A 17,544-nucleotide genomic window follows, 5' to 3' on the forward strand; every position below is an offset into this window, starting at 1 on the left:
AAAAAATTTAGAATTTAATCTTTGTACTATAATTTATAAAAATTTAGTATTTTTATTATTTCAATTTAATAATTTTAATCTAATCATTAACTCTATCAAATTTTTATTAATGTAATATTGACTTATTGACAGAGTTTTGTAATTTAAAAAAATTTAGAATTTAATCTTTGTACTATAATTTATAAAAATTTAGTATTTTTATTATTTTAATTTAATAATTTTAATCTAATCATTAACTCTATCAAATTTTTATTAATGTAATATTGACTTATTGACATGTCAATTTTAATGAATGAAATTAATTGTTAAATTATATAAATATACATATAAAATTTGAAATTTAATTTATGTATCCGTATCATATTTAAAATTCAATCCTTTAAATATAAAAATATTTTTAATTTTTTAAAAATATTAAATTTTAAAAATATTTTTGGTCCTTTAATATAAAAATATTTTTTGAAATATATTAATTTTTATTATATATAATTAATTATTAATAATATCATTTATATCAATCAATTATAATATTAATAATTTAAAATAATATATCAAAATTAATATTATTTTAATTAATTTAATAAATTACTTTAATTTATTTAGAATCTTTAACTTGGATATGATTATAAAAAATTATTTAAATAGGGTTTAATTTAAAGGAATAGAAATAATATTTAATAGATAATTTTACTTTTATGAGATACAATTATAATTTTAATTTATTTAATAAAATAATAAAAATTAATAGTTTATTAAAATTAGATAGTGATAAATTTGTATCATATACTAATAAATTTGTGATAATTTTTTAATAAATCGATATAAGATTTTTTTTTATATGACCATAACATTCTATAATTATGATATAAAAGTGTAACAAAATTAATAATAGATTTATATTTTAAGAAGAAATGAAATATAAAGCAGTGATAGAATTAGTAACAACATTTTACATGAGTGACAAAAAATTGTGATAGATTTAATGATAATATATAAAAATTGTGATAGAATATTATAATAAAATTTTCAGTATTTTCGATAGGATATTATAAAAGAATATTGTGACAAATTTTAAAATTTAATATTTTAAAAAACCAAAAAATTATTAAAAATTCAAAATATTTTTTGTTGAGGGATTAAATTTTAAATTTCGTAAGTATAGGGATTAAATTTCAAATTTTATGCGAATATAGGAATTAAATTTCAAGTTTTATATGAGTACAATGATTATTTGTATAATTTAACAACGGATTTTTTCAATTCAAATTACTACATTAGCAAGTCAACATCATGTTAGCAAAGTCAATAGCCACATCAGTAATTTTAACAATAAAAAATTGACAAAATTAGTGATTAAACTAAAATTATCAAATTGAAATAATGCAAGAGCTAAATTTCTATCAATTAATTAGGGATTAAATTGTAAAATTTTGTAAAATATAGGGACCTCTGGCAAATTTAACCTTTTTTAATAAAAAATAATTAAAAATAAAAATTAACATGTATCAATATTTTAATTTCATTTGTGAAATTAAAAATTTACATTGACTATGTATCAAATTCTAACCCAATTATAAATCAAGCTTTTAAGATTACATTGAATAAACTTTTAATTTAATTTAATGATGAATGTTTAGAAAATAAAATTTTAATTTTTTTTTAATTCCAAAAAAATCTTAATAAACATTTAATATATGATTTAACTTCTTAATTATATATTTTCACCATTTGGTATCTATAAGAAATTTACAATTAAGTATCCAAATTTTATTTTTGTTAAAAAATAATATAATTTAAAAGATAAATTAGATATTAACCCATTTATAGATTAACATTTTATATGCTTTTTTTTTTGTTTTTTATTTAGTATTATTGCAATGTTAATGTATAATTCAACCTTATAAATGTAAAGCAAAGTGGAATTTATCTAGCAAGATGTAAAGAATGAAAAATCAATCATTCATGAGCACAAATTAGACTACGAAAAGAAAGATCTCTGTACATGCTCATTTTTCATGCTATTTTAAAGATCATATTCCATAAGGATTAGTTTTAACAAATCATCAGGCATTATTCAATTCATTACATTTGATTGCATAACAACTTGGCCTCAACTAATTTACTAACTTTGTAATAACCACAAATTAGAATTGAAAATACAACTATGTTAGACAATAAATGTCTATTTAGATCGTGATGGAATGCAAGTGAAATTTCTGACATTAATCCTCGTTTGCAAAAACCATCAATAAGGACACTGTAACCGACAATATTTGGATAGGTTTTGTTTTCAAGCATCTTTTCATGAAGCTCAGTGGTAATCCTCATATCAAGAGATTTGAAATAGCCATCAATTAGACAATTGTATAGTACCATATTGGTTTCAAGACCTTTCTCCAACATCTTTGAAAACATCAACATGGCATCATCTATTCTACTTTTCTTGCACAAAGCATCAATCAATATAGTAAAAGTAATTGAATTAGGTACAAACAAGGCAGAAATCATCTGTTTAAAAAGGCTTATTGCCTTATCCAATCTTTTCAACAAGCAGTAAGCACATATCATTGTGTTAAATGCTATAATATCAAGTTTTGGCTCATTCTCAACAAGTTGCCTACATAACTTTGATGCCTTTTCTATATGACATTCTTTTAAAAGCATATTGAGAATAATATTATATACTGCAATATTAGGAACTACTCCATTCTTTTACATTCACTTAAAAATATGTAATCCAATACTTGGATTTTTATGTTTGTAGAATCCATCCAAGAGGATACAATATGTTATAGCATCTCCAAGGAATCCACTTTGAAAAAAATTAATAGTGCTGCATCTAATTCTCCTTACTTAGAAGTATCTTTAACAAGCAAAGTGTAGGTTACCATATATGGTTTTATGCTACTATACATTCCCATTAAAGTATACACCTTCACAACATTTCTTAACTATTTCAACCTACAACAACCATCCATCAAGGAGTTAAAAGTAATGATATTGGGTTTTAGACACTTACTTACACTATTAAAGAAGAACCTAAAAGCACTTGTCTCTTCTTTACAAACCATTTGCTAACACACTATAAACAATATCAAGTTGATGGCCCTTCTTTATCATATCATTATATAAATGAAAACCATCCATTAAATTTCCTAACTTGTAAAAGTGAGACTATTATAGGTTATGAGCGATGGCTTGAGCCTTTTTTGATAATTTGACCAAATACACCATAAGCTTTAAACATCCTACCATTCCCATACAACCCATTTATGATAATACTATAATTAACCACGTTAAATGATAAACCTTTCTCCAAATTCTCTTATAAACCTAAACCACTCTTCCCAAATCCTCCTACCTTTCTGTATACATCCATAACCAAGCTGAAAAAAATTACATTCAACTTAATACCTTAATCAATGTAGTGGAGAAAACTTCTCTTCCTAATCCAATCTCCCTGTCTTAAAATAACCATCAATAAGAATAGCATACATAATTAAATATGGTAATACATTCTTCTCTATCATAACTTTGTAAGGCTCAAATGTTTTATCCATTTTTCCATCTTTACAATACATGTTAATCAATGTGCTAAAAGTCACCACATTTGGCAATGGACTAAGAATTTGTATAATGTGCAAAACTCATGTCCACCATCCCTTTCTTACAATAACTTTCCAACAAAAACCCAAAAACAACACTAGGGTTCGGGTCAAAATTCTTAAACCTTTTATTAAAACCATTAAACATCAATATTTTCACCAAAATGGGCCATTATATCATCGAACACCTTAACTATGGCACCAAACATTTTGTGGCAAAGCAAAATGTGAATAAGTGCATAATAAGAGTGTAAACAATGTGGTGACTAGAAGAAATTTTAGGTCTATTGGAAAAATTTAAGTGTAGAATTAGGTTTGGGTTGAAGGGTTAAAAGTATGGGTTTAATGAGAGATAGTTGGAGTTTTGAAAGTAAGTTAGGTTTAAGACAATGGAATGTTTCTGTTGAAAAAGAGATTGAGAAATTTGGTTTATTAAGGTTTTAGTTGAAAAGGAAAAAAAGGGTTTCTTAAGAATTTTTTAAGACAACATTTGATAAGGAGTTCCATTTTGCTATTTCTGTTACTAAGATTGGTACTTTGGTTGCTCTATTTTCAGTTGAAGCTCTATGGCCTTTTGTAGTGTAAACTTGCCATTTGAACCAAGCTATGGGAAAAATCCATCCATAAGATAAATTTTACAAATGTATGGAGCACATGAATTTTCACTTAGTTTACCACATGGCAGCTTCATGCTTTTCCTTTTTTTTTTTACTTTTTGCATTTTTTTTGTTTTGGAAAAATATATGAGAAACGTATTCTTTATAGAAATAAAAATGTTTAGTTGTTAAAACAAATAAAACTTCTTGAGAAAGTAAAAAAATTACAATTAAAAATGTACGAAGCACATGATTTTTCCCTTAGTTTACCACGTGGCAGCATTATGCTTTTTCCCCTTTTTTTTTTTTTTCTGCTTTGGAAAAATATATAGGAAACATATTTTTTGTATAAATGAAAACTTTTTGTTGTTAAAAAAATAAAAGTTCTTGAAAAAGTGAAAAAAATTATAATTAAAAATACAGTCTTTAGTTAATATTTATAAAACTAATTTTTACAAAAATTATGTTTTTGAAAGTATAAACATAATCATTAATTAAAAAATATATCAAAAATTATGTTTTTCAAATGTGAAACGTAATTTTTAATTGATATAAGTTAAAGACTATATTTCTAAAATTATAAACGTAGTCGTTAAACTTGCATGACCAATATTTATAAAAGGAAGAAGATATTTTTTCAAGAAGAACATTTAAAATTTTGGTTAAGAAGTTCTCGTTTTTCTAGTTTAAAATTTCTTGATTCAAAGAAAATAATTAGGATAAAACCATTGATCTATACTAAACAAGATATAGATGAATTTGATATACAAATTAATGAACTTTTTCAAAATGGACTTATAAAACCCACTATTAGTCCATTTTTAAGTCCAGCATTTATGGTAAGAAATCATGCTAAACAAAAAAAAAAAAAAAAAAGCCAAAATGGTAATCAACTATAAATGGCTTAATCAAAATTTAATATTTGATGGATTTTTATTCCTAAAAAAGATGTGTTAATAAACTTAGCAGAAAATGCTAAACATTTTAGTAAATTTAATTGTAAATCATGATTTTGGCAAATAATGTTAGCAAAAGAGTGAAAAACATTGACAGCTTTTAATACACCAAAAAGCTATTATCAATGGAAAGTCATGCCCTTTGGACTTTGTAATGCTTCGTAAATTTTTCAAAAATATATGGATACCATTTTTTAGAAACATAAAGATTTTTGTGTGGTATATATTGATGATATACTTATATTTTTTGAAACCTTAAATGAGATAGGAAACATCTGAATCTTTTAGCTTAAGAATTTATAAAATATGATATAATATTAAGCCCAAACAAATTAGAACTTGAAAAAACTAATATAAAATTTTTAGGATTAAATTTATCTTTAAATCATATTATAATAAAAATTAAAGAATTTTCATAACAATTGGAAGATAAAAAATAACTTTAAAGTGTTTGGGTCTTTTTAATTATGGAAGATAATTTATTAAAATTTTCTCTAAAAAAGAGAAAATTTTACAAGAAAAACTAAAAAATGATTTACCTTTTTCTTGGACAAAAGATGATTATGATATTATTAAACAAATAAAATTAGATGTTAAATTTATATCTAAAGTATATATTTCTAAACTAAAGAATTACTAATTTTTTGAAATAGATGCTTCAGACCAACATTGGGGATGTGTACTTAAATCAAAGGTACATAATAAATAATTAATTTATGGTCATAATTCAGGAAAATTTAAACTCAATGAGATAAAATATATCATTTTTTAAAAAGAATTATTAACAATAAAAAATGTAGAAACAAAATTTTATATTTATTTAGCACCTGTAAATTTTATTATTAGAACTGATAATTAAACAATTAAAGACTTCTTAAAAAATAAAAAGCTAGAAACTAATCCTTAAAGGATTAGATGGTATAACTTTTTATGCCAATATAATTTTTCTATTGAATTTATTAAAGGATCTAATAATATTTTTGCTAATTTTTTTGAGTAAACCAAATAGATAAAGGCAAAAAACCTCTTGAGCAACAAGGACAATAGATCACCATTTAGAAAAAGCAATCTAAACAAAAGATTTCTTTTTAAAATTCTAATCCAGGATTATCATATCTTACTCCTTTTAGACTACCAATCCCTTATCTTAATCCAAGATATCTTTATTCTCTTCAGACATAATTTTCTTTCCCATAACCTTCATTACAATCAGTAATGGAACCTGTTCAATTTCTCAACATTTCTCAATTTTCGTAAGATCCAAACCAATTGACATCTATTTCATATTCTGAAGCTTTCCAAAGAATTGAGGAAATGCTTAAGTCAAGGCAACCTCATTTTGAAATAAAATATTTTTATAATCCAAGGTTACCCTCTGAATTATATAATCTACTTAATAATATATGAAAATCTCATATATCTAAAAGCAAAACTAATTTTAGAAAAAACATGACAAAATTAGCACAAATTTTAGCTAATTAAGCTAAACAACAAGCTCAATTTCAAGAATTTGTATTCAAAACTATTTGTACAAGTGACTTATTAAAAGAGCAAGATCCAGATTTTTGGCTATTGATGAAAATCAATACTCTCTTGAAGAGATAAACAATCTTTTAGAATTTTGTGAATTCCTTAAAAAACAAAATTTTTCTTCTAAAATATTAAAAGTAAAGAAAATCTTAGTGTTTGAAAAAGTTGCAATTCTCTTACCCAAAGAAATATTTCAAAGAATAAATAGTAATATTCCTCTTGAAATAGAAAAACTATTATAAAAAAAATTGTAGATTATCATTTTCAGAAAGAAAATTCTATGATATATCTTAAAAATACTGAAATAAGAAAACTTTTTCCAAAAATAAAATTTAGACTTGATCATAATCCATTCGATATAATAAATATCAAAATTGGATTAGTAGATCAAATAGTTGAAAATTTCTCTTTTCATTTGATAAAACAATTTCCTACTTTTATTAAATCAAAATTTATTAATTTCATAAAAATTGATCAATTTTTTACTATATTCATTTTAATATTACCAGCTTACTAAAGATTTATCAAAGAGAAAGGTTTATCCAACCCAATCAAATATAAAAAATTCATAAATTAATGGATGGATCTCTTCTTGAAAAAATCAATGAGAATTCTGAACAGCTAATCAAGCTTTAAGGAAGTTCTCATCCCCTAATCAATACCAATTCCTAACAAAAATATTTATGATGGACTAAGCAAAAACCTTGAATTGTGAAATGATAAAATCTCAATATCCTCAGGTCTTTGCTTCAACTGACAATCGTAGAATCTTCATTCAAAGATCTTATAATAAAGAAAGACTACCGTAAATTGAACCACAAACAGTGGATCTCTTGGAATATTTATAAAAAATGAAAGATATAGACCATCTTCAACATTTATTATTTCAATACTAAGGATGATAAAATATTTAAAACAAAATCAGGATCCATTTTTCATAATCATTCAACTTGGATGATAAAGAATTAATAGATCTTGATAATATCCAAGAAGAATAGGCAACCTACAAAATCATCATCAACAAAATGGAAAAAAAATAAAAAATTAACAATTGTTGCTAAAAAGGTAGATACATTCATTACACTATGAATTATTGCTATCTTTTGTAAAAATCAAAAGTTACTTTCATTGTCAAAGATAGATATTGACAATTAGTTACCTACTCTATACGTATTAATAACTAATTACTTATTGTAATTAATGGAAGGTAATATTTGTATTATAAAAATCAATGAGATCAGAGAAAAAGCAGAGACTTCTTTTCCCATTTTATTTTTTTTTTTACTCTTTCTTTCTATTTTGTATATCTTCTTTTCATATTTCATACCTGTAAATTATCACTCATCTATATTATCACTTATCTATAATTGGTAGGCATGAGAGAAGCACATGCCTCATAGAGAGTTAAAAAGAAACCTTTCTTAATGCATCACGAGAAAATAAAAAGCAATGAAAAAATCTTTTTATTTTTTGTATTTCTTTCTCTTACACCTTTTTTTCCCTTTTTTTTTTCAAACTACTTCACCTCTGTCATTGGTAGCCCTTTTTTATTCCTTCTCTTTTCTTTTTCCTTTTATCTCTTTTCTTTCCTTTAATTCGTTTGAGTGGTTTAAACAAGAAATACAAAATGATAAGAAAAAATGAGAGATTCAATGAAAAAAGTTTAGTTTCTCAAAAATTTGTTATTGAATTGGGTAGATTCGGTCTGTTAACAATTATTTTTGACTATATAAAGGCCAGATTAGACCTTAACATATTCAAAATCTCCAAAAAATAAAATCAAAATCTAGCTATTCAAGTCCATTTTCTCTCATATCAATGGCCTAGATCCATCCCAGCTCCATTTTCTTACTACAATATACTATCAAATAACCCTCAGCAACAACTTCCACTGAGTTTCAGATATGGGTTCCCATAACTAGAATAGACATGCTCGTTGCCCTTCCACTATAAGCAATTTTCCCCTTTTTAAGAATTTTGTTCACGTTGTTTGTTTTAGTTATAACTATTTTTATTATTAATTTTAGAAGAAAGAGCTTGGAGATAACAATCCGTTAAATAAATGGATAAGGCTTAGAGCAATAGGAAGATAAGTGGGGCCCACAGAAGTCGAGCAAACTCGACAAAGCTTTGTTGTTGTTAACAACTACCAAGATGTTACAACCATTACTAACGTCGATGAATGTCCTAATCATGAATTCACCAAGGAAGAACTCGAAGCGATATTGAACGAGAAGCCAAAAGCAAAGAGGTTCGATCCCAAGATAAATCAGTTTTATTTTTGGTTTATAAATTTAAATTTTTTTATTTGTTTGTTTTTATTATTGTTGCTGTTGGTGATTATTTGGTGTAAGCTAAATATGAACATGCGTTAGAATATAATAAAGGCTTAAGCTTTGTGTGAAATGATTTCAACAATATGATGAAAATCATGTACTTTATGAAGAAAAGCTTAAGAATTCATTAGAATTTCCCTAAGAAAAAATGCACTGATATAGATAATTTTACTTCTTTCTACAAAAGTTAATTTGAATTACTGCTTGATTTTTGTTAATTAACTTTTGATTCTATAGAGTTAGAGAAGAAAAACAATGAGAAAAAATTGAATGCGGTTATTTCAGAGTTAAGGAACAACATTGTATCTTTACAAGAGAAGCTTTCTAGCGAAGTTTCTGAAAAGATGGTATGATCTTAAAATTTAAAAACTGTTATGCATTTATGATGTTCTTTATTATTTTATTCACATGTTTGGATTTAATAACTAGTATGCGATTGACCACCATAGAAGTGAAAATGAAGCTAGGGTTACTGCTAAAAAGTCAATTGCTTTTCTTACAGAAAAGCTTGAAAAAGCTCAACAGGATATAGTAGCTACTAATGAAAGGGTAATATATATGTCTTTGTTTTTTTTTTTTTTAATTGATGCTATTATTAAATTAGTGTTTACTTTGAAGGCTGAATTTTTATTGAATTTTGCAGGTTGCCTCATTTAACAATGCACACAAGGGATTACAAGAATACATCTTTAGTATTCAACAATACAATTCAAAATTAATCACTGACCTTGAAACTGTCCGTGAGTCACTCAAACGAGTTAAGAAAGAGAACTAACAATAGTGAAGAATCTTAGTACTTTAAAAGGCCACTGTAAATAAGGTATATCTCATTTTCTTTGTAGATATTTTAGTAATTTATTTAAATATATTCTTATAAAAATAGGTAATTAATTAATACCTCATACTTTTTAAAATTGCACTTTCTAAAACCAAATCAATGAGTCATGTCTAGCATATAAAAAAATTTCTCAAAAAGTTATGAGTCGATGAATAGTGGGATAAATTAAGTTATATAATTTACCTTCTTTTGATTGATTTTAGGTTTATTTTTTTGTTTAAGTGTATATGTTTTTGCCGTTGATGCTTTTATGTTTTTAAATTTTAGTTTTTATTTTTTACCTAATTATAAATGAGTGGAAAAAGTTACTACAACTAAGGAATCATTATGCACAGGCTATGGTTAATAGTTGTCCTTACAAATATGGTGATAATAATGCTATGTTAAAGCACATTTTTGTATATTAAATGTTTTGTGTCATTTTATTTTTGAATTACATTGTCTATAAATTTTATGAGTAATCTTTTTGTTTTTAGGTAGAAGATGGCAATTCTGATTATATTACCAAAATTGTTGAATTCTTTGAAACAATTGATCAAGATTCATTCTTTAAAGCTCAGTGACTTTACAGGGATAAAGATACGATAAGAACATTTTTTATAAAACTTGGTGGTTTTGATAAACACAATATTTGTAGTTTTGATAAATATGATATTTTTAGGTTATTAACAAGGATAATGCCCATTTAAATGATAAGAGACATGTGTTTCTCTTTGGTATCTGTGATGACAATAAATTAATTGTCTCATATTCAAAGTAGAGATTACTCAAGTTGCACGAAATGTAAGACTAATAATCTCATCATGCTAATTGTTCTCAATATATTGATTGATTTTTTGTTATAGATTGTTGATATAAGTTAAAATTTGAATGGTGGCAATTAATCCATTAACTGTCCACTAAAACCTCTTTTCAGAAATATGTATAGATATAGATTTGAAAGTGTCTGATTTTTTATGCTTTTTTTTATCATCCCTTTATTTACATATGATATCTTGGTGACATTAATTTTTTATTTGATTCTTTAGATATTTAAATGAATTTGAATTAAAGGTTTTTACTTATAATTAGATGAGATTTGTTATAAACTATTACATATTTTATTTCTATTTAACATTTTATACTCATTTTTTTATTTATTATCCAATGAGATTTGTTACAAAAAATTACTTACTTGGTTTGTTAGAAAACATTCTATCATTTAGCCATATGGATAGCTTAGGTTTGTTATATTATACTTACTTAGATGTTGGAACATAACTATGTTGCTTGGTTTGTCAAATAACTTAGTGATTTTAAGCTTTTTAAGCGTTTTCCATACTTTTACAAGATTAACTTTGAACCTGCCCAATTATTGCTCATTTAAGAATGTGTATTACTTAAATTTGTGATGTTAAACTTTCTTAAATATTAAAACAAAGTTGTCTTGCTTGGTTTGTCAAAAAAAGCTTGGGTGATTTTTGGCATTTTAGCATTTTTTATGCTTTTAGAGAGCAAACTATAGAACTTGCTCAATTTTTCTTATTTAAGCATGTTGGTAACTTTAATTTTTATGCCAAATTTATGTGAATGATAAATGCATGTTGCCTTGCTTTGCTTGTCATTAAACTTGGTGATTTTAGACTTTTTCTGTATTTTTTATGACTTTCAAAGGTAAATTTTCAAGCATGGCTAATTGTTCCTTATTTAAGTACATTGATAGCTAAGGTTCATGATATTAAAGTTGCTCAAATGTTTGAACAAAGTTGCCTTATTTGGTTTATCAAAAAACTTAGTGATTTTAAGCTTCTTTAAGCATTTGTCATGCCTTGAAATTTTTAATTTGCCAAATTATTTGCTCATTGAGAGAAGCATATTACCTACAATTATTGTAGTTCAATTAACTAATCATAATTTAGAATTGTGCGAAGCTTATTAAAAATTTATATAGAGCCCACACTCATAAATAGTTGACCCTTACATAATTATTTAATATTATTAGATAACTGTAGGATTGTAGTAAAAAAAATTATAGGCAAAATGCTTCTCTTATTTGGGTAGGTACATAACTAAAGTTGTTATATTAAACTTAGTCAAATATTAAATAAGGCTATGAGTTATCTTTCACTATCTTTCACTATCTTTCACTACCATTATCACCATTATTAGTTATTAAAATAGATTATGATGAAACCTTGATCCTTTGAATAAGTTTATTTCAATCTATACATTTAAAGGGATAATATGATATGAAAAAAATTATGATTAGTTAAATGTATTATGTTTTTATTGAAATTTATAATAATTTCATAGATTATTGGGTCAAGATTGAAATGCTTATAAAATCATGGTAAAAGCAAAAAATATAGAAGCCTTCATATTTTTTTAAGGTGGCAACTTTCTTAGTTTCTTTGCCATTACCTCTAATTGTTTACACTTTCTTTTTTGAATTATTTAATGCATATTGTCTCTGGAAAAAAAGTAATGTCAAATTTGACTCATGTGACTAATGTGTATGTCATAGTGACTTTTTTTTGTTAGTAGGTATTTTGTGATATCAACTAATACGATTTAAAAATTCAATTTTACTTTAAATATAAAATTTCATGGGGATTGATATTCTTTTTTTTTGCTTTTCTTTTATGTTGTTATTTTGAAATGTAAAATTGATTTTGTTTCTAATAAATGCTATATGAAATAATAATGTAAAATCTATTTTAAAGTTTCAAGCTGTAACTTTGTGATTTCATTGTGAATATTCATAAACAATATTTTTTTTATGTGTTATTTATTGCCATCCATTATTGTTAGCTAAGCATGGCATTAAATGGCTTCTTCAAATGAAGCAATAGGATATGATCTCTTAGTTTTTTTATATTTAAATAATTTTGACTAAATTTAATTTAATTTTTTTAATGTTTTGAAAATAGGATTATAAAGTTTCAATTAAGGAACTAAAAAACCTTTTGTCTCTTTTTGTAAAGTAGAAGAGAAAAATGGAACAAAAAGAAGTTGAGAGAAATATATAAATACTACTTGATTTCATCTATTGCTTATGGATGCAAAAGTTGATGAACTGAATTAGATTCGTTTGCATGTATTTTTTCAATTGATGAACTAACCTTATGCAAATATACCTACCTTTTACATGCATATCATATATGTATCCTACAACTTATAGTGTTATAGACAAAATTTGAAAAAGATCATTCACATTAGCCAAAAAATGTAAATAAGCTTCCATCTATATATTCTTTAACAGATGTTCAAGTAGCTCAAATGTTAGATATCCAACCCGTTTGAGGCTATTAATAGGTGATGCTAACTTTGAGCCTCTAATCGCTAGATATAAGTTTTTTTACTTTCAAAATTTTTTTAAATCTTTCTATGACAACTAGATTAGAAAGAAAACAAATAAAGATAGGTTATTTATTTATTAAAATTACAAATATATATATATGTATATATCAAATTTTGTGAAAAACAAAGCTCATTGCATGTTCACATGCCATCCACTTTTTTTCATTTTCTTTTTTTTTTAGCTTATTCCTTTATTTGAAAAGAAAGGAGTTGGTGGAAGCTATTACTCTCTAAAATAAAAAATGAGTTGGTAAAAGCCATTACTTTTTTTTTACATAGAAAACATAAGAGCAAAAATCAGAGTAATCAACAAGGGAAAAGCAAGACAGAATCGAGAGCAAGTCCTCTTTGGCAGTGTGGATCAAGTTTTCAGAATGATTTTTAATTCTTAGATTTGAGTGTTTCTTAGAGTGTTTTTTTGTAAGTGGAGAAGTGTAGGAAAGTTAGAATTCATTTGAAAAAACATTAAAATTTTTTCAAGTGTTTTTGGCAATTTTTGAAAATTTCAAAAATCAATTGAATTTTTTGGTAGAATTTAAAATTTTCAACCAACTTTTGGTGAAATTCCCAAAATCAATGATTATTTTCAAAATTCAATGCATTTTTGGCCAAGTTCCTAATTTTCAACGAGTTTTCGACAGGTTTTCAAATCTCGATGATTGTTCTCAGAATTCGATGACTAATTCCATATTTTAGTGAAGCTTGGACGATCAGCCACTAATTTTTTTTTAAGAGAAAAAAGTAGCAAAAGAAATAAAAAGGAGAGAGAGAGAGAGAGAGCTAAAGGAAATCTGAAATAAAAATTCAATCTTATATATTCATAACAATACGATGTTGTTTTAAAGTTATAAATTTTTAAGATCTGCATGTTTTGCCAAGGGCCAAATCGACCCAATCACATGATCCGATTACTAGTGCCTTTTATTGAGCCAAGTGAGCATCTAGAGTCAAGTCAAGCTATACCTTTCAAGCTGATCTCTATGCTTGAAGCTGAGTTGCCTCTTCAGCCCCCAAATCGAGTCATCTTTTTTCTGGTAATTTTTTTGTTTATTTTATTTTATTTTATTTATTTAACTTTTACTTTTTTTATAATTGATTATAATTGTTTTTTTTTCATTTTATTTATTTTATTTTATTTTATTTTAATTATGTAAATTTTATTTGTTTTAATTGATATTTCTAAAAAAAAGGTAAAATTTTTCAAAATAAACACACGAATCCCGTCAAATGATTGAAGGATTTTAAATCTTGAATTATGAATTTTACTAAATAATTGGAGAATTTCATAATGAAATTTTTGTAAAAAAAAACTTTTTTTTTAATCCTATAAATGATTAGAAAATTTTAAATTTTGAATTGTGAATTCTACTAAACGATTGAAAATTTTCATAATGAATTTTTGTGAAGAATAAATTATTTTAAATCCCACCAAATGATTGAAAGATTTTAAATCTTAAATTATGAATACTACCAAACAATTGAAGAATTACATAATGAATTTTGAAAAACAATTTTTCAATCTTACCAAATGATTAGAGAATTTATATCTCTAAGTTAAATCTTATCAAATTGTTGAAAAATTTATTGACCTTTTAAAATTTTTTTCATGGAAACGTTTTTAAATAAAATTTCTACCAAACGATTAGAGAGTTTTATTTATTGCTTTTGAAAAATAATTTCTTGGAAAAACATTAATGAATTCGATAACAGAATCTCTTCAGAATAGGACACGAGACTCTATGAATATTTTTAAGGAAAATAAATTATCTTAAATTGCTATGAAACAATTGGAGTAATTTTAATATTATTTTACAATAATTAAATTATTTGATAAAAATACAAACATGTTTTAAGACTTGGATAATACGAAATTAAAATAGTACCATCCTTCGATAGGCGTTGTAAGGGTGTTATAATTTTTCTTACACATAATCATATTCTTGGACCTAGATCTAGTTTCATGGATTATAATATACCTTTTAAAGATACCTTAGTCAAGTTTAGGACATCTATTTAAAATGGAATAAATTCAGTTAGGTAGCAAATCACAACTATACAAAAAATATTGGTAACGATTCCTAAGTCTATCTCTAGCAATAAATTTACGGATTTAGACATTATAACAATTTAGTGACTCCATTCAGGATGTAGAGAATCAAGTTAGTAAATGATTTTTTGTTATCTAAGTCTAACTTAATAAATTTATAAATTTTTGTTTTGTCCCTTTATGTTTTACTTTATTAAATCATGTTATATATTGGTATCCATTTAGTACATAATGTGAGCTCTACATCCGAGCTCTATTCCTTAGGAGAGAGTAAAATATTTATGCTTTTATACGATTTCATGTCTTCACGTAACTAGCAAAATACTCTTACTAAAATTGAACCTTTTTTGCTTGTAGCTTATAATAGATGATGATTGGGATGCCTTACTAATCTACTAGTCTATGATGGATAATGATGTAAGAAACTATTTGGGAACCTGTAGAGTGAATCCCAAACCACATATAGTGAGCCGTATTGGACTTAACCCATAAGTAAAGCCATGTCCTTTTCTTTTGTAGAAATGATCCAGAATTATTTATTTTCATTCATTTCATTCATTCATAAAGCATTATCATTCACGTAATACATCCATTATAATATTGAATAATATAAAAATCTTTTACTTTATCTAGATCAGCAATTTAGAAAAAAATGGTGATCAATTAGAAGCACGGATCCAAGCCTTAGAAGTCATCCAAGAAAAATTGAGGTATGACCTACAATAAGTGAAAATACAGCTTGCCAAGCTATTGAAAAGGTTTGAAAATCATGAAGCAGCCTATTTTTAAGAGTCGTTACTAATTTGTGTGTACATTAAGCAACCAATTGCCAAGATCAAAAAGCTTCTCACAACCAGTCCAAGTTATACCAGTGCATTTATAACCCAAGAAAAAATCAAGTAAAAAAAGAGATAGGGCCTTCTAACTTCGCACGAACCCCACAAATTGGCTCATACCCAAATCTTTATCTCCAACCTCAATAATCATTTTTGGCACCTCAAACAAGACTTGCTCTCATTCAACCTCTATAGATTAGGCCCCATATGATGGCCCAATTATGAACAATGCTTATCAGCCAATCCAGTAATCAAATTTCCTAATAAACCTTTGGCCCCATATACCTATTTCTACTTCAAAACTCGCACTTATAAGTCCACCCATGGCTCAACACAAGAAATCATTAAGTAAAAAAAAAAAAGCTATCATTGATCTAATCCTTATGACCTATAATGAGCTATTCCCATTATTTATCCAAAATCATCTGATCGCATTAGTTCCCTTAGAGCCACTAAAGCCTCCTTATCCTAAGTGGTATGATGTTGAGGTTCGGTGTGATTATCATTTCGAAAATACAGGCCATTCAATAGAAAATTATCTTGCCTTTAAACATAAGGTGCAAAGTTTGATCAAAATTAACCTATTAAGTTTTAAGGAAGATGGAAAGCCAAAGATTATTGAGAGGTCATTGCCCAATCATAATGGTTTAAGAATTTATCCATAGTAACACCAGAATTTTAAAGCTGAAGTATATGACCAAGCAATAGATTTTAGGGCTTTCTTTATGAATGTTTTTTATATTCTTGTTAGAATAATTTTTAATTAATGATTTTTCTCTCTCTTTCTTATTATATGAGCATGCATCAATTCATTTATTCATAATTTCTCTTTATATAAATTTGTAACTAAACATCATTCTAATCTTAAATTATGGTATATAAGGTTTAAAGATAGCTCGACTATCCAAGAACCCTACTCAAATGACCCAACATCAATATAACATTAGAACCCAACCTAGACAAATGGAACAGAAAAATGTAAATCGTATGAAAAGAAATAAAAAAGGCCCAAAAAAACTCAAAAGGCAATTGAGTAAAATTTTAGAAGCCCTAAACAAATTTAACAAAGGAAAGGCCATAGAAGAAGATGTCAACCCGTAAGACCATCCATTACAGGATGTTTTTAATCCTCTTTATCTTTTAGTTATAGCCCATATCAGACCTAGTCTACCTAAGGCATTTTTCTGCAATGATTCTCATTCCCAACATGATATACCTACCTTGGAATGCCTTTTACATCAACCCAAGGGCATTTTTAGAGTTATGATAACCCTATCTTTATGAAAAAAATAGTGGAGTTAGTCTAAGTCCCAAACTTAGATGATCCGAAGGAAAAAGAAAAATTGAAGCTAAAGGTGGTCAAGTTTCTAAAGGGCTTAAAGTTTAAATAAAAGATTAATCTACTTGAATAAAGGTTACGAGTCGTGAAAGGAATTGACTTTTATGGCTCCATAGATGTAG

General features: G+C 25.6%; 1 pseudogene; it reads right to left on the reverse strand.

Annotated features, from left to right (window-relative positions):
- Positions 1 to 2,023: 2,023 nt before the first annotated feature.
- On the reverse strand, positions 2,024 to 4,285 carry LOC111301942 (uncharacterized; annotated as a pseudogene).
- Between the last annotated feature and the right edge of the window lie 13,259 nt (positions 4,286 to 17,544).

The sequence above is a fragment of the Durio zibethinus genome, chromosome 15 (genome assembly GCF_047325235.1).
Source record: "Durio zibethinus cultivar Kanyao isolate XHJ-2024 chromosome 15, ASM4732523v1, whole genome shotgun sequence".
NCBI lineage: Eukaryota > Viridiplantae > Streptophyta > Magnoliopsida > Malvales > Malvaceae > Durio > Durio zibethinus.